The sequence below is a fragment of the Panulirus ornatus genome, chromosome 12, assembly GCF_036320965.1.
Source record: "Panulirus ornatus isolate Po-2019 chromosome 12, ASM3632096v1, whole genome shotgun sequence".
NCBI classification, from domain to species: domain Eukaryota; kingdom Metazoa; phylum Arthropoda; class Malacostraca; order Decapoda; family Palinuridae; genus Panulirus; species Panulirus ornatus.
The window spans coordinates 71179301-71198539 of NC_092235.1; the positions used below are offsets into that span (position 1 = coordinate 71179301).

At 40.8% G+C, this 19239-nt stretch overlaps 1 protein-coding gene across 1 annotated transcript in view; it reads left to right on the forward strand.

Annotated features, from left to right (window-relative positions):
* Positions 1-2579: 2579 nt before the first annotated feature.
* The window catches only part of LOC139752271 (uncharacterized), a gene marked incomplete at its 3' end in the record, with an annotated part of 167795 nt that continues 151135 nt past the window's right edge, over positions 2580-19239 (forward strand). The window contains exon 1 of the mRNA XM_071668302.1: positions 2580-2787. The remainder of the gene's footprint in view (positions 2788-19239) is intronic.

The following is a 19239-nucleotide window of genomic DNA, read 5'->3' on the forward strand; positions in this document are numbered from 1 at the left end:
GTAGTTGATTCATGTGAGAAACTGCAGAAGCTGGTGACTGAGTTTGGTAAAGTGTGTGAAAGAAGAAAGCTGAGAGTAAATGTGAATAAGAGCAAGGTTATTAGTATAGTAGTGTTGAGGGTCAAGTCAGTTGGGAGGTGAGTTTGAATGGAGAAAAACTGGAGGAAGAGAAGTATTTTAGATATCTGGGGGTGGATTTGGCAGCGGATGTAACCATGGAAGTGGAAGTGAATCATAGGGTGGGGGAGGGGGGCGGAAGTTGTGGGAGCATTGAAGAATGTGTGGAAATCTAGAACATTATCTTGGAAAGCAAAAATGGGTGTTTGAAGGAATAGTGGTTCCAACAATGTAATATGTTTGCGAGGCGTATGCTATGGATAGAGTTGTGCGGAGGAGGGTAGATGTTCTGGAAATGAGATGTTTGAGGACAATATGTGGTATGAGATGGTTTGATCAAGTAAGTAATAATAGGGTATGAGAGATGTGTGGTAATAAAAAGAGTGTGGTTGAGAGAGCAGAAGAAGGTGTTTTGAGATGCTTTGGTCACATGGAGAAAATGAGTGAGGAAAGATTGACAAAGAGGATATATGTGTCAGAGGTGGAGGGAACGAGGAGAAGTGGTAGACCAAATTGGAGGTGGAAAGAAGGAGTGAAAAAGATTTTGAGTGATCGGGGCCTGAACATGCAGGAGGGTGAAAGGCGTACAAGGAATAGAGTGATTGGAACAATATGGTATACCGGGGTTGACGTGCTGTCAGTGGATTGAACCAGGGCATGTGGAGCATCTGGGGTAAACCATGGAAAGTTGTGTGGGGCCTGGATGTGGAAAGGGAGCTGTGGTTTCGGTGCATTATTACATGACAGCTTGAGACTGAGTGTGAACAAATGTGGCCTTTGTTGTCTTTTCCTAGCGATACTTTGTGCACATTTGGGGGTAGGGGGTTCTTATTTCATGTGGGGCGGGGTGGCGATGGGAATGAATAAAGGCAGACATTATGAATTATGTACATGTGTATATATGTATATGTTTGTGTGTATATATATGTATACATTGAGATGTATAGGTATGTATATTTGCGTGTGTGGACGTGTATGTATATACATATGTATGTGGGTGGGTTGGGCCATTTCTTTCGTCTGTTTCTTGCGCTACGTTGTTAATGCGGGAGACAGTGACAAAGGAAAATAAACTCGTTGAGATGTATAGGTATGTATATTTGCATGTTTGGACGTGTATGTATAAACATGTGTGTGTGAGTGGGTTTTACCATTCTTTCGTCTGTTTCCTTGCACTATCTCGCAAACGCGGGAGACCGACAAAGCAAAATGAATAAATATAAGTAATTATATATATACATTGTTTATTTCCACACATCTCTCTTACCCTTTCATTACTTACTTGATGAAACCACCTCACACCACATGTTGTCCCCAAACATTTCATTTCCAACACATCCACCTTCATCCACACAACCCTATCTATAGCCAATTCCTCATAACCATATAATATTGTTGGAACTACTTTTCCTTCAAACATACCCATTTTTGCTCTCTGAGATAACGTTCTCTCCTTCCACACATTCTTCATCGCTCTCAGAACCTTTAGCCCCTCCCTCACCCTGTGACTCACTTCTGCTTCATTGGTTACATTCGCTGCTGAATCCACTCTCACCTATCTGAAATATTTCACTCCCTCCAATTTTCCTCATTCAAACTTGTATCCCAAATAACTTGTCCTTCAACCTTCGTAAACCTAATAACCTTCCTCTTATTCACATTTATTCTCGACTTTTTCCTTACACACTTTTCCAATCTTAGTTACCAACTTCTGCAGTTTCTTGCTCGAATCAGCCTCCAGAGCTGTTCTTTTCACACATTCTTCAAAGCAAACACCTGATGCACACATCCTCTTCGACTTCTGAAACCACACTACTCTCCATTCTCATGCTCTGTACATGCCTTCACCCTCTCGATCAATACCCTTCCATACAATTTTCCAGGAATACTTAACAAAGTAATACCTCTGTAATTTGAACACTCACCTTTAATCCCTTTGCCTTTGTACAATCGTACTATACATGCATTAAGCCAATCCTCAGGCCTTTCACCATGATCCATACATACATTGAATATCCTTACCGACCAATCAACAATGCAGTCACCCCCTTTCTTAAATTCAGCTGCAGTGCCACCCAAAGCCCTTTGCCTTGCCAGATTTCATTTCCTGCAAGGCTTTCACCGCTTCTCTCTTCATTAAATCATTCTCCTTGACTATCTCACTTTTGCCCCCCCCCCCCCCCCACCACACACACACACACACACACACACACACACACACACACACACACACACACACACACACACACACACACACACACACACACACACACTACATCTGCCACTCTGTCATCAAAAACATTCAACAAACCTTCAAAATACTCACTCCATTTCCTCCTCACTTCATCACTACCTGTTATCAGAGTTATTGCTCAAAATTTAGTTATAAGATTTACTTGATGTAAGCTCTAAATTTCATTGGATTGAGATATTCATTATTTAATGGATGTTTTATGATTACAGACAGACAAGTTGATAGAAGCTATCCTTGCATGTCAGGATAGCAACACTCTCTCAGTGGATGCTGGAGCTGTAATTGCTGCTTTGGAACTAGAGAAAAGTGGTTGTGTTGAGCCAGAGCAGCAAAAGGAAGTAGAGCAGAGAGAAGAATTGTTGTCAGATATCCAGTTCCCCGAATTATTTTCTTCAGAAGAGGATGAACCACAGAAGGTGCTATCATAAAGTCTTATAGTAGCTATATTGTACCATGTTAGAATATGTATCATCATTAATGTGTAATGATCTATTTGCACTGTATGGTAGTTTTTACACTCAAACATTCTATGCTGTCATACAACCTCTTAAGCTATTGTAATCTGTTCACATTTACTTCACCTTTGTTCAATTTATTCTTTCCTTCCACCACTCATGTAATATAAAAGTACTGATTTACTTTTTTAAAGATTTTTTGCTTTCTTTGATGTGGCAACTGAGGGCATAATTGGTGTACATGGGGTGTTCAATGTTGTAAATGGAAATGGTGAAGAACTTGTGGATTTGTGTGCTGAAAAAGAACTGGTGATTGGGAATACCTAGTTTAAAAAGAGAGAGATATATAAGTATACATATGTGAGTGGGAGAGATGGTCCAAGGGCATTACTGGATTGCGTGTTGATTGATAGGCGTGTAAGAGAGACTTTTGGATGTGAATGTGCTGAGTGGGGCAGCTGGAGGGATCACTATCTTGTGGAGGCAAAGGTGAAGATTTGTAAAGGTTTTCAGAAAAGAAGAGAATGTTGGGGAGAAGAGAGTGGTGAGTGTAAGTGAGTGTAGAAAGGAGACTTGTGTGAGGATGTACCAGGAGAGATTGAGTGCAGAATGGCTAAAGGTGAGAGCAAATGATGTGAGGGAAGTGGGGGAAGAATGGGATGTATTTGGGGAAATAGTGATAGTTTGCACAAAAAATGCATGTGGCAAGAGAAAGGTGGGAGGTGGGCAGATTTGAAAAGGTAGTGAGTGGTGGGATGAAAAAGTAAGGTTGTTAGTGAAAGAGGAGAGAGAGGCATTCAGATGATTTTTGCAGGGAAGTAGTGCAGATGACTGGGAGATGTATAAAAGAAAGGGGCAGGAGGTCAAGAGAAAGGAGCAAGAGGTGAAAAAGAGTGCAAATGAGAGTTGGGGTGAGAGAGTATCATATTTTAGGGAGAATAAAAAGATGTTTTGGTAGGAGATAAATAACTTGTGTAAGACAAGAGAACTAATGGGAACATCAGGGAATGGGGTTAACGGGGAGGTAATAACAAGTAGTGATGAAGTAAAAAGGAGATGGAGTGAGTATTTTGAAGGTTTGTTGAATGGGTTTGATTATAGGTATTTTGGTCAGGGTGGTGTGCAAAGTGAGAGGGTCAGGGAGAATGGTTTGGTAAACAGAGAAGAGGTGGTGAAAGCTTTGTGGAAGATGAAAGCCAGCACGGCGGCTGGTTTGGATGGTATTATAGTGGAATTTATCAAAAATGTGTATGACTGTGTTGTTAATTGGTTGGTAAGGATATTCAATATATGTATGGATCATGGTGAATTACCTGAGGATTGGCGGAATGCATGCATAGTGCCATTGTACAAAAGCAAAGGGGATAAAGGTGAGTGTTCAAATTACAGAGGCATAAGTTTGTTGAGTATTCTTGGGGAATTATATGGGAGGGTATTTACTGAGAAGGTGAAGGCATGTACAGAGTATCAGATTGGGGAAGAGCAGTGTGGTTTCAGAAGTGGTAGAGGGTGTGTGGATCAGGTGTTTGCTTTGAGGAATGCATGTGAGAAATACTTAGAAAAACAAATGGATTTGTATGTAGCATTTATAGATCTGGAGAAGGCATATGAGGGGTTGATAGAGGTGCTCTGTGGAAGGTATTAAGAGTATATGGTGTCGGAGGTAAGTTGCTAGAAGCAGTGATAATTTTTATCAAGAATGTTAAGCATATGTACAAGTAGGAAGAGAGGAAAGTGATTGGTTCACAGTGAGTGTCAGTTTGTGATGGGTGCATGATGTGTCCATGGTTGTTTGATTTGTTTATGGATGGGGTGGTAAGGGAGGTGAATGCAAGAGTTTTGGAGGGGGGGGCAAGTATGCAGTCTGTTGTGGATAAGTGGGCTTGGAAAGTGAGTCAGTTGTTGTTCACTGATAATACAGTGCTGGTGGCTGATTTGGGTGAGAAACTGCAGAGGTTGGTGGATGAGTTTGGTAAAGTGTGTGAAAGAAGAACATTGAGAGTAAATGTAAGTAGGATCAGGGTTATTAGGTTAAGTAGGGTTGAGGGGCAAGTTAATTGGGAGGTAAATTTGAATGGAGAAAAACTGGAGGAAGTGAAATCTTTTAGATATCTGGGAATGGACTTAGCATGGGATGGAACCATGGAAGCCAAAGTGAGTCACAGGTTGGGGGAGGGGGCGAAGGTTTTGGGAGCATTGAAGAACGTTATCTTGGAGAGCAAAAATGGGTATGTTTAAAGGAATAGTGGTTTCAACAAAGTTATATGGTTGCGAGGCATGGGCTGTAGATAAGGTTGTGCAGATGAGGGAGGATGTGTTGGAAATGAAATGTTTGAGGACAATATGTGGTGTGAGGTGGTTTGATCGAGTAAGTAATGAAAGGCTAAGAGGGATGCGTGGTAATAAAAAGTATGGCTGAGAGAGCAGAAGAGGGTGTGTTGAAATGGTTTGGACACATGGAGAGAATGAGTAAGGAAAGATTGACAAATAGGATGTATGTGTCAGAGGTGGAGGGAACAAGAAGCAGGAGACCAAATTGGAAGTGGAGGGATGGAGTGGAAAAAATTTTGAGTGATCAGGGCCTGAAAATACAGGAGGGTGAAAGGCTTGCAAGGAATAGAGTGAATTGGAATGATATGGTATACTGGGATTGATGTGCTGTGAATGGATCGAACCAGGGCATGTGAAGCGTCCAGAGTAAACCTTGGAAAGGTCTGTGGGGCCTGGATGTGGAAAGGGAGCTGTGGTTTCGATGCATTACACATGACAGCTAGAGACTGAGCGTGAATGAATGTGGCCTTTTTGTCTGTTCCTTGCACTACCTCGCTTGAGGGGGGGATGCTATTTCCTCTGTGGTGGGGTGGTGATGGGAATGGATGAAGGCATCAAGTGTGAATATGTACATGTGTATATATGTTTTTGTCTATGTATGTATTTATATGTATATGTTGAAGTGTATATGTGTTTGTATGGATGTTTATGTATATATATGTGTATATGAGTGGTTGGGCCTTTCTTCGTCTGTTTCCCTGTGCTACCTTGCTGATGTGGAAAATTACGATTATGTATGATAATAATGAATAATAAAGTTTTTTTATGTAGACTGCTGAAGAGCTGATAGATACTGTTTGGAATCTTATCAGGACTAAGAATTTTTCAGATAAAGTTGGAAGAAATATTAAAAATCAGATGCATTGAAGGTATTATGTGTATAAAGGTTGTGTGAATAGACACTGGTTTCACTTCATGAATCATCTTGGTATGAAAAGTGAAGCAACAAGAAACACTATAAGTGTGAAGCTCATATTCTCTTTAGGCATTTGTTGGAGATTACAGAAGTCCTTTGCCAACCATGGTATTTTCACCTGTGGTAAAAAGTATCTGCATTGAAAATAATGGATACTATTTTACCAACTTTGGCATAGAGTTTTGAGTATCCATGGTATTTTTCCACCAGTTGGGCAAGTATTGTAGCAGGTGTAGGCTACTTCTTGCCATGCCTGGCAGGATCCAATACAATGGTGGTATGAAGATGTGCACAGTGATGCATGCTGAGATAACCACATCACTCAAGTGTCATTTCATGTGCCCTGGCTGTTATTCTATCTTACTGCGACTTTTGCTGAGTGAGGAGCACCATAATTGATCTCATAGCATTAAAAATGTTTGGTAACTTTATTTGTTGCTTTGTGCTCTTAAGTATAGCCTTTAAGCATAAAGCCAGTGATTCATGTTTTTTACCCAAAGGAGGTCAAGGAAATTGATATCTTAAGAGCAAAAAGTGGATTTATTTGATCATCTGTGCATGATGAAAGTGCATCATCTGGTGGGAGGCATCTTGGTGTTAGTGGATTAACAGAGGAACCATAAGGAAAAATAAGACTGCATTGTGCATGACATATCTGGCTAGGTGCTTTGTAGGAATACATAAGGCAAGGTCAGAGCATCAGGTGATGCACTACCATCATTCTATACAGTACTTGGGATAGGGGATAAAGAATACTTCCCACATATTCCCCGCATGTCATAGAAGGCAACTAAAAGGGGCAGGGGTAGGGGCCTGGAAACTCTATCCTGGTATTTCCATTTCTAAAATGGGAAGCAGAAGGAGTCAAGCGGGGAATGCTGATCCTCCTCGAAGGCTCAGATTGGGGTGTCAGAATGTGTGTGGCTGTAACCAAGATGAGAAAAAAAAGGAGAGATAGATAGTATGTCTGAGGAAAGAAACCTGGATGTTCTGGCTCTCAGTGAAACGAAGCTCAAGGGTAAAGGGGAAGAATGGTTGGAAAAGTCTTAGGAGTAAAGTCAGGGGTTGGTGAGAGGACAAGAGCTCAGGAAGTAGTAGCACTACTCCTGAAGCTAGAGTTGTGGGGATGTGTGATACAGTGTAAGAAAGTAAATTCTAGAATGATATGGGTAAAACTGAAAGTGGATGGTGAGAGATGGGTGATTATTGGTGCCCATGCACCTAGTCATGAGAAGAAAGATCATGAGAGACAAGTATTCTAGGAGCAGCTGAGTGAGTTTGTCAGCAGTTTTGATACACAAGACCGGGTTAAAGTGACGGGTGATTTAAATGCGAAGGTGAGTAATGTGGCACTTGAGGGTATAATTGATGTACCTAGGGTATTCAGTGTTGTAAATAGAAATGGTGAAGAGCTTGTGGATTTGTGTGCCGAAAAAAGACTGGTGATTGGGAATACCAGGTTTGAAAAGAGAAATATACATAGATATGTGTGAGTAGGAGAGGTGGTCAAAGGGCATAATTGAATTTCTTGTTAATTGATAGGCGTGTAAAAAAGAGACTTGTTAATGTGCTGAGAGACAGCTGGAGGTATGTCTGATCATTATTTTGTGGAGGCGAAGGTGAAGATTTGTAGAAGAGAAAATGGTGGGAAGAATTGAGTGGTGAGAGTTAGTGAGTTTGGAGAGGACTCTTGTTTGAGGAAGTACCAGGAGATTGAGTGAAGAATGGCAAAAGGTGAGAGCATATGATGTGAGGATAGTGGATGAGGAATGGGATGAAGTTGGATGTCCATCTCACAGCTTTTGCAGTTATTTCCATCTTTTGCATTTTATTTGCTATGACACCATAGTCTCATTTGTCAAATGCTTTTGGAAAGCCTATGTAAATCTTGTTTTCTTTGTTTTCCAGAGCTTCGACAACCTTACCATAATTGTCAAGCAGTTGCGATACGCAAGAGCTACCTACCCTGAAACCATACTGTCCTAAGTTATGGAGCTTGCTCACTTTCATGAATTCAGTCAGCTTGCCTGATTGGATTCTTTCAAAGATTTTAGTGATGTATAATATTAATGTAAATTATTTTTTATAAATTCCACTGCAATACCATCCAAACCCGCTGCCTTGCTGGCTTTCATCTTCCACAAAGCTTTTACTACCTCTTCTCTGTTTACCAAATCATTTTCCCTAACCCTCTCACTTTGCACACCACCTTGACCAAAACACCCTATATCTGCCACTCTATCATCAAACACATTCAACAAAGCTTCAAAATACTCACTCCACCTCCTTCTCACATCACCACTACTTGTTATCACCTCCCCATTAGCCCCCTTCACTGAAGTTCCCATTTGTTCCCTTGTCTTATGCACCTTATTTACCTTCTTCCAAAACATCTTTTTATTCTCCCTAAAATTTAATGATACTCTCTCACCCCAACTCTCATTTGCCCTCTTTTTCACCTCTTGCACCTTTCTCTTGACCTCCTGCCTCTTTCTTTTATACATCTCCCACTCATTTGCATTATTTCTCTGCAAAAAAAAAAAGGGGGTGACTGTGTTGTTGACTGGTTGGCAAGGTTATTTAATGTATGTATGATTCATGGTGAGGTGCCTGAGGATTGGCGGAATGCTTGCATAGTGCCATTGTACAAAGGCAAAGGGGATAAAGGTGAGTGCTCAAATTACAAGGTATAAGTTAGTTGAGTATTCCTGGTAAATCATATGGGAGGGTATTGATTGAGAGGGTGAAGGCATGTACAGAGCATCAGATTGGGTAAGAGCAGTGTGGTTTCAGAAGTGGGAGAGGATGTGTGGATCAGATGTTTGCTTTGAGGAATATATGTGAGAAATACTTAGAAAAGCAAATGGATTTGTATGTAGCATTTATGGGTCTGGAGAAGGCATATGATAGAGTTGATAGAGATGCTCTGTGGAAGGTATTAAGAATATATGGTGTGGGAGGCAAGTTGTTAGAAGCAGTGAAAAGTTTTTATCGAGGATGTAAGGCATGTGTACGTGTAGGAAGAGAGGAAAGTGATTGGTTCTCAGTGAATGTAGGTTTGCGGCAGGGGTGTGTGATGTCTCCATGGTTGTTTAATTTGTTTATGGATGGGGTTGTTAGGGAGGTGAATGGAAGAGTTTTGGAAAGAGGGGCAAGTATGCAGTCTGTTGTGGATGAGAGAGCTTGGGAAGTGAGTCAGTTGTTGTTTGCTGATGACACAGCGCTGGTGGCTGATTCATGTGAGAAACTGCAGAAGCTGGTGACTGAGTTTCGTAAAGTGTGTGAAGGAAGAAAGCTGAGCGTAAATGTGAATAAGAGTAAGGTTATTAGGTACAGTAGGGTTGAGGGTCAAGTCAATTGGGAGGTAAGTTTGAATGGAGACAAACTGGAGGAAGTAAAGTGTTTTAGATATCTGGGAGTGGATTTGGCAGCGGATGGAACCATGGAAGCGGAAGTGAATCATAGGGTGGGGGAGGGGGCGAAGGTTCTGGGGGCCTTGAAGAATGTGTGGAAGTCTAGAACATTATCTCGGAAAACAAAAATGGGTATGTTTGAAGGAATAGTGGTTCTAACAATGTTGTATGGTTGCTAGGTGTGGGCTATTGATAGAGTTGTGCGGAGGAGGGTGGATGTGCTGGAAAAGAGATGTTTGAGGACAATATGTGGTGTGAGGTGGTATTGATCGAGTAAGTAATGTAAGGGTAAGAGAGATGTGTGATAATAAAAAGAGTGTGGTTGAGAGAGCAGAAGAGGGTGTTTTGAAATGGTTTGGTCACATGGAGAGAATGAGTGAGGAAAGATTGACCAAGAGGATATATGTGTCGGAGGTGGAGGTAACGAGAAGTGGGAGACCAAATTGGAGGTGGAAAGATGGAGTGAAAAAGATTTTGAGTGATCGGGGCCTGAACATGCAGGAGGGTGAAAGGCATGCAAGGAATAGAGTGAATTGGAACGATGTGGTATACCGGGGTCGACGTTCTGTCATTGGGTTGAACCAGGGCATGTGAAACGTCTGGGGTAAACCATGGAAAGGTCTGTGGGGCCTGGATGTGGAAAGGGAGCTGTGGTTTTGGTGCATTATTACATGACAGCTAGAGACTGAGTGTGAACGAATGGGGCCTTTGTCGTCTTTTCCTAGCGCTACCTTGCACACATTTGGGGGGAGGGGGTTGTTATTTCATGTGTGGCGAGGTGGCGATGGGAATGAATAAAGGTAGACTATGAATATGTACATGTGTATATATGTATATGTCTGTGTGTGTGTATATATATATGTATACGTTGAGATGTATATGTATGTATATTTGCGTGTGTGGACGTGTATGTATATACATGTGTATGTGTGTGGGTTGGGCCATTCTTTCATCTGTTTCCTAGCGCTACCTCGCTAACGTGGGAGACAGCGACACAGCAAAATAAATATAGATGAATAATATTAATGTTATCACTTGTTAGTTTTTTGGGATTACTTTGCTTCTACCCTTGAGGAGTGGAACAGTGTGGGTCAGTTTTAGTCTCTGGAATGATGTCAGAATCTAGACTTTTTTCCCAGAGGTTACATAAGACATTCTAGAGTTGAGTTGTTTTCTTTATGAAGACTAAGTTCCATGAGTCTTTTCCTGGGGCTGGGTGCAAGGGCATACACTCAGTGGCCTTCTTGAAATCTTGTGTTTAGAAGTGATATTTGCTATGTGTACACTTAGGAAGTTACTGTTTAGGAAGAAGTCTGTTAAGTCATTTATTTTTATTGTTTTTGGCTTGCTATAAATCGAGTCACATTGCCCCTTTAGAATATCTCATCTCTTGGCAGTTGTCTGTAAAGATACCTTCTGTTTCAAGTGGGCCAATGGGGTTTGCAGTTCTGGATACACATTTTGCATATAAGAAAATTATTTTGGGTTTTTTCTTGTGTCCAATAGTTCACTTTATAGGCTCTCTCTCCTTTACTGGATGAAGTTGGCTTCCTTAGATGTACAATTCTTTTTCACCTCTTGTAAAGGGCTCATTTTGTTTGTTCTAGTCTAGTCCTTTTTTACTTTCTTCTTGCTCTTGTATGTCTGTTGCTTGTTTGGAGTACCAAAGTGGTCATATCATATGAATAGTTCTTCATTTTAGTACTTAGCAGGGTTTCCCATTGTATTTCAAACATCTCATTGATCACCTCCTCCAAGTTTATCAATTTACTATTAAAACTGAAGTTTCTGAAAAACAGTTCCAGAGTTTTGTGTATTTTAATTAGGTGGTTTAGCATCCTACTTTTGGTTTTTACGTTGTAATCAGAGTATATGGTGTTTGAGATAGTACTATCGCATATTTGGTCCACATTATTTTTAAGGATTAAGTCCAGAATATTATATCCTCTGGTTGGTTTTGTTATTTGTTGGCATAGGGAGAACTTTTCACTGAGGCGGAATAATTCTTGTAGGGTGATGTTAGAATTATTCAGATTGTGAAAGAATTAGCATCTTAACTAATATTATCATTGGTTTTTCTTCCCTTTTTGTAATGGTCCGCAGGATCCAGGATACCATCCCTCTGCATGAGGCAACCATTGTTTTATGTTCACTGAAGGTCAAGTTGTCGGTCTTTATTACTCCAAGGTTTTTCTCATTATTCAACAAGTTCATGATATAGTTTTGTCTGTCTGGAATTCTGTATTATTTCTTATTTAATTTTCTCCTTACTGGATGTGGTGGAACTTATCTCCATTAAAAAGCATGTTTTTTCGGTTTCCCAGTTAAAGACTTCATGTCTCTGTAGCCTTTTGGCTTACATAATTGGTGTGATTTTTATACCCATTTTTATATCTGCTGCTAAGAATGATATGAAACTATGGCTTGTGTTTGCATTAGCATTAGATATAAGGTTGAGGAACAGGAAGTTTGCAATTACAGTTCCGTAGGAGAATGAGCTTTTTATTGTGGAGGTAGATGGTGTGATTTATATCTATGTTTTGTGATGTATTAGTTGAAAAGTTATATATCCTTCTCCCAATTTTTCCAGTTGTTCCCATTTTTCACATTTTATATGCTGTGATTCCCTGGTCACTTACATTAAGTGCTTTTACAGTTTTGGCAGATAACATCAGCATTTGCTTTGTTTCCAGAGCTTCATCAGTCCTATCATAGTGGCCATGGAGCTGAGAAAGGCAAGATCTTCCCAATGTGAAACCATGTTGCCCAGGGTTATGTACATTATTCACCTCCATAAAGTCTATCTGTTTGCTTCTTAGGATTCCTTTGAAGATTTTTATAACATGTGATGTTTATGTTATTGAACATACATTTTTTGTCCTTTGTGGAATGGGGCAATGTGAGTCAGTTTCAGACTCTCGAGAATGATACCACAATCCAGACTTTTTCTCTAAAGGAAATTTAGTGCTTGTATCAGAGTAGTCTTGCATTTCTTTATGAGTTCTTCTTGTTCTTCTTTGTTGTTTTGTTGTTTGTTGTTGTTGTTGTTGTTCTTCTTCTTCTTCTTCTTCTTCTTCTTCTTCTTCTTTCTTCTTCTTCTTCTTCTTCTTCTTCTTCTTCTCTTGACGTTTTTCTTTTTCTTATACTTCTTATTCTTGTTCTTGTTCTTTATTTCTTTTCTTTGTTTTTCCTTTCTTCTTCATCTTCTTTTTATTTTCTTCGTTTCTTCTTCTTTTCTTCTCCTTTCCTTCTTTTCTTCTTCTTTGTTTGTAGTCTTGTATTTGCATTTTGCATATAAGTAAAAGTGTTTTGGGTTATTTATTTTATTATTAGCCTTTTCTTTTTCTCTTTCCTGTGGTTCGTAAGACATAATTGATTAGATAATCTATAATGATAGTTCACTCTTATTGGGTTTATTTCCTTTGTTCGGTGGTCTGTCGCTTCTTGAGAAGGTCTGCAATTCATTTTTGTCTGCTGTAAAATGCTTGTTTTTTCATTCTGTATTAGACATTTTGTGCTTTCTTCTCACTGGTATACCTATGTTGCATGTTTGAAGTGCCAAGATGGTTGTGTCATTTACACACTCCGCTTCCATTTTGGTGCACAGCAGGGTTTTCTAGTGTGTTGCAGACATCTCAATGATCATATCCTTCCAGTTTATCTGTTTATTACTAAAACTGAAATTCTGAAAACACCTTCATTATATGGGTTCGGTTTAGGTTAGGTGGTTTACCATCCATACTTGATTTAATTCTGTTAGGCTGTAATCAGATTATAGAGTGTTTGAGATGGTAATTTAACGTATCAAGTCCACATGCTGTCACTGGACTGAACCAGGTCATGTGAAACATCCAGGGTAAACTATGAAAAGGTCTTTGGGCTTGGATGTGGATAGCAAGCTGGGGTTTTGGTGCATGACATGTGACAGCTAGAGTATAGTGTGAGTGGATGTGGCCTTTCTTCACCTGTTTCCTGGCACTACCTTGCTGATGCTGGGGATGGCAACGCCGTTTTCTGTGGAGTGGAGTGGCACCAGGGATGAATGAAGGTGAACAACTATGAATATGTAGATACATGTATGTATGTGCATATATTATTTTTTATTATTATAATTACACGTTTCTCGCAGCAAGTTGCACTACAGATGGGAGCTGTTTTCATGTACACATATCCATTCCTGGTGGACAGAACTCAATTCTGCGTGTCGTAAGCGACTAAAAGGAGGAGCGGGCTGGAAATCCCCCTCTCGTTTTTTTTTTTTATTCCAAGAAGACAGAATTGGGCCAGGAGGTATTCCCCAAGGCCAGTCCTTGTTCTAACCTACTCGCTAATGCGGAAATGGCGAACAGTTTGAGAAAAAAAAGAAACCTAAATGCCCATACTTGCACATATTATACTTTGTCGCCGTCTCCTGCGTCAGCGAGGTAGCGCAGGGAAACAGACGAAAGAATGGCCCAACCCACCCACATACACATGTATATACATACACGTCCAACCCACACATATACATACCTATACATTTCAACGTATACATATGTATACATACACAGACATATACATATATACACATGTATGTAATTCACAAACGTCAATAGCAGTTCTCATCAATTTAACCACTGTATCAATAAGCTACTACATTTTTCTCCAATTTCACTATTTTCTTGTCAAAACACCATGTATGAAAACTATCACTCCAGTAACACACTATAAACATTTACTTCCCCTTTAAAAAGTTCTGGGGAAGTCTGTCTCGATACACTGCGGGAAACTCTACCACCTGGCGAGGTTTGTGTTGCAATGGTTCCCGATTCACAAACGTAGTAGCATCACTGGTGGGCCAAGGTAGTTCTGTTTGCGAAGAGGCGCTTTATATGATGTCTTGACACACGATGATTTCCAGGTCATTGATGAGCCACTCATACTGCCGAGAAAGAGGCTTAAGTCCAAACTCCAAGAAGTAGTAGGCCTCAGTATTGACAGCTATAAAATGTACAGGACCCATATTCCAGCTAAAGAAGAAACTCTCTGTGTCCTCATAGTTTGGCATGCTAAACCTTGCTCGGTAGTTGCTGAAATTGTATGCGTCGTGCTGTCACCTTGCTAAACAAGACAGCAGCTGTTTTACTGGTGATTCGAACTACCTCCCCCACGTTCTTCTTGGTTCTCTTAAGTTATTCCTGTCTTCATGTCTGCAATTATTTCCCTTTTTCCATAGCCAGAGGTTGAACCATTATGTGACATTCAATTTTTCATTCATTTCAAGCTAGAAGTTTCAGTTTTCTAAATTGTTTCTTACATTTTTCATATGTATATATATGTATGTGTGTGTGTGTGTATATGTGCGTATGTGTGTGTATGTGGTGTGTGTGTGTATATGTATATATATATGTATATTATCCTTGGGGATAGGGGTGAAAGAATACTTCCCACGTATTCCTCGCGTGTCGTAGAAAGTGACTAGAGGGGACGGGAGCGGGGGGCCAGAAATCCTCCCCTCCTTGTATTAACTTTCTAAAATGGGAAACAGAAGAAGGAGTCATGCTCATCCTCCTCGAAGGCTCAGAGTGGGGTGCCTAAATGTGTGTGGATGTAACCAAGATGTGAAAAAAGGAGAGATAGGTAGTATGTTTGAGGAAAGGAACCTGGATGTTTTGGCTCTGAGTGAAACGAAGCTCAAGGGTAAAGGGGAAGAGTGGTTTGGGAATGTCTGGGGAGTAAAGTCAGGGGTTAGTGAGAGGACAAGTGCAAGGGAAGGAGTAGCAATACTCCTGAAACAGGAGTTGTGGGAGTATGTGATAGAATGTAAGAAAGTAAATTCGCGATTAATATGGGTAAAACTGAAAGTTGATGGAGAGAGGTGGGTGATTATTGGTGCATATGCACCTGGGCATGAGAAGAAAGATCATGAGAGGCAAGTGTTTTGGGAGCAGCTAAATGAGTGTGTTAGTGGTTTTGATGCACGAGACACGGGTTATAGTGATGGGTGATTTGAATGCAAAGGTGAGTAATGTGGCAGTTGAGGGAATAATTGGTATACAATGGGGTGTTCAGTGTTGTAAATGGAAATGGTGGAAAAGCTTTAGTTTTTATTGCATGAAAAAGACTGATGATGGGAATACCTGGTTTAAAAAGCGCGATATACATTTCTTTTTCTTTTTTTTCTTTTAAACTATTCGCCATTTCCCGCGTTAGCGAGGTAGCATTAAGAACAGAGGACTGGGTCTTTGAGGGAATACCCTCACCTGGCCCAATTCTCTGTTCCTTCTTTTGGAAAATTAAAAAAAAAAACGAGAGGGGAGGATTTCCAGCCCCCCGCTCCCTCCCCTTTTAGTCACCTTCTACGACACGCAGGGAATACATGGGAAGTATTCTTAATCCCCTATCCCTAGGGATAATATTATATATATATGTATTTATTTCATACTATTCGCCATTTCCGCGTTAGCAAGGTAGCGTTAAGAACAGAGGACTGGGCCTTTGAGGGAAATACCCTCACCTGGCCCAATTCTCTGTTCCTTCTTTTGAAAAAAAAAAAAAAACGAGAGGGGAGGATTTCCAGCCCCCCGCTCCCTCCCCTTTTAGTCACCTTCTACGACACGCAGGGAATACATGGGAAGTATTCTTAATCCCCTATCCCCAGGGATATACATATGTACATATTCATACTTGCTTGTCTTCACCCTATTCCAGTTGCTAACCCTGCCCCACAGGAAACAGCATCACTACCCCCACTTCAGTGAAGTAGCACCAGGAAAACAGACAAAAAAAATGGTCAGATTCATTCACACTCAGTCTCTAGCTGTCATGTGTAATGCACTGAAATCACTGCTTCCTATCCACATCCAGGCCCCACAGACCTTTCCATAGTTACCCCAGATGCTTCACATACCTTGGTTGAGTCCATTGACAGCAATGTGATTCCCAGTATACCACATCGTTCCAATTCATTCTATTCCTTGCACGCCTTTTACCCTCCTGCATGTTTAGGCCCCGATCGCTCAAAATCTTTTTCTCTCCATCTTTCCACCTCCAATTTGGTCTCCTGCTTCTTGATCCTCCCACCTCCAACACATATATCCTCTTTGTCAATCTTTCCTCACTCGTTTTCTCCATATGTCCAAACCATTTCAACTCACCCTCTTTTGCTCTCTGAACCACACTATTTTTATTACCACACATCTCTCTTACCCCTTCATTACTTACTCGATCAAACCACCTCACACCACATATTGTCCTCAAACATTTAATTTCCAACACATCCACCCCACCCTGTACACCCCTCTCTATAGCCCATGCCTCACAACCACATAACATTGTTGGAACTACTATTTCTTCAAACATACCCATTTTCTTTCCGAAATAATGTTCTCGCCTTCCACACATTTTTCAAAGCTCCCAGAACTTTCGCCCCCCCTCCCCCACCATGGACTCACTTCCCGCTTTCATGGTTCCACGTGGTATGAGAAAGGTGGGAGGTGGGCAGATTAGAAAGGATAGTGAGTGGTGGATAAGAAGTAAGAGTGTTAGTGAAAGAGAAGAGAGAGGCATTTGGACGATTTTTGCAGGAAAAAATGCAATTGAGCGGGAGATGTATAAAAGAAAGAGACAGGAGGTCAAGAGAAAGGTGCAAGAGGTGAAAAAAAGGGCAAATGAGAGTTGGGGTGAGAGAGTATCATTAAAGTTTAGGGAGAATAAAAAGATGTTCTGGAAGGAGGTAAATAAAGTGCGTAAGACAAGGGAGCAAATGGGAACTTCAGTGAAGGGCACAAATGGGGAGGTGATAACAAGTAGTGGTGATGTGAGGAGATGGAGTGAGTATTTTGAAGGTTTGTTGAATGCGTTTGATGATGGAGTGGCAGATATAGGTGATTTTGGTCGAGGTGGTGTGCAAAGTGAGAGGGTTAGGGAAAATGATTGGTAAACAGAGAAGAGGTAGTGAAAGCTTTGCGGAAGATGAAAGCCGGCCAAGGCAGCAGGTTTGGATGGTATTGCAGTGGAATTTATTAAAAAATGGGGTGACTGTGTTGTTGACTGGTTGGTAAGGTTATTTAATGTATGTATGACTCATGGTGAGGTGCCTGAGGATTGGCGGAATGCGTGCATAGTGCCATTGTACAAAGGCAAAGGGGATAAGAGTGAGTGCTCAAATTACAGAGGTATAAGTTTGTTGAGTATTCTGGTAAGTTATATGGAGGGTATTGATTGAGAGGGTGAAGGCATGTACAGAGCATCAGATTGGGGAAGAGCAGTGTGGTTTCAGAAGTGGTAGAGGATGTGTGGATCAGGTGTTTGCTTTGAAGAATGTATGTGAGAAATACTTAGAAAAGCAAATGGATTTGTATGTAGCATATATTATTTTTTTATTATATTATAATTGATCACTGTTTTCCCTCGTCAGCAAGGTAGCACCATGAAACAGATGGAGAATGGCCTGTCTTTTCATGTACACATATATGGTTGGAAAGGATCACAATTTTGCGTGTGATCAAGTATAATCCTGTGAGTTCACGGTGAAAATGAAACACCATAAGTTTCCAAATGCATTTTCATGTAATAATCACATCATCAGGGGAGATACAAAAAAGAAATATAAGTCAGTTGATGATATACAACGGAGAATGTAGTTAGGACGCCATTTGGTAAAGAGGTGATTGTCCAAGACAGTCACATCTTATATTTCTTTCTTGCATCTCCCCTGATGATGTGATTATTACACGAAAGTGCACTTGGGAACTTATCGTGTTTCATTTTTCCCATGGACTCGTAGGAGTAGTGTGTATGTACATAAATGCCCATATGCACACATGTACACATCAACAAATACATACACTCATACAGACATGTATACATATATACTTTTCTTCTCTTTTTTTCAAACTATTCGCCATTTCCCGCATTAGCGAGGTAGCGTTAAGAACAGAGGACTGGGCCTTTGAGGGAAATACCCTCACCTGGCCCAATTCTCTGTTCCTTCTTTTGAAAAAAAAAAAAAAAAAAACGAGAGGGGAGGATTTCCAGCCCCCCGCTCCCTCCCCTTTTTAGTCGCCTTCTACGACACGCAGGGAATACATGGGAAGTATTCTTAATCCCCTATCCCCAGGGATATACATATGTACATATTCATACTTGCTTGTCTTCACCCTATTCCAGTTGCTACCCTGCCCCACAGGAAACAGCATCACTACCCCCACTTCAGTGAAGTAGCACCAGGAAAACAGACAAAAAAATGGTCAGATTCATTCACACTCAGTCTCTAGCTGTCATGTGTAATGCACTGAAATCACTGCTTCCTATCCACATCCAGGCCCCACAGACCTTTCCATGGTTTACCCCTGATGTTTCACATGCCCTGGGTCAGTGCATTGACTGCACCTTAACCCTGGTGTACCACATCATTCCAATGCATTCTTTTCCTTACATACCTCTCACCCTCCTGTATGCTCTGGTCCCGATCACTCACAATCTTTTTCACTCCATTCCTCCACCTCCAATTTGGTCTCCTGCTTCTTGATCCTCCCACCTCCAACACATATATCCTCTTTGTCAATCTTTCCTCACTCGTTTTCTCCATATGTCCAAACCATTTCAACTCACCCTCTTTTGCTCTCTGAACCACACTATTTTTATTACCACACATCTCTCTTACCCTTTCATTACTCACTCAATCAAACTGACTCACACCACATATTGTCCTCAAACATTTAATTTCCAACACATCCACCCCACCCTGTACACCCCTCTCTATAGCCCATG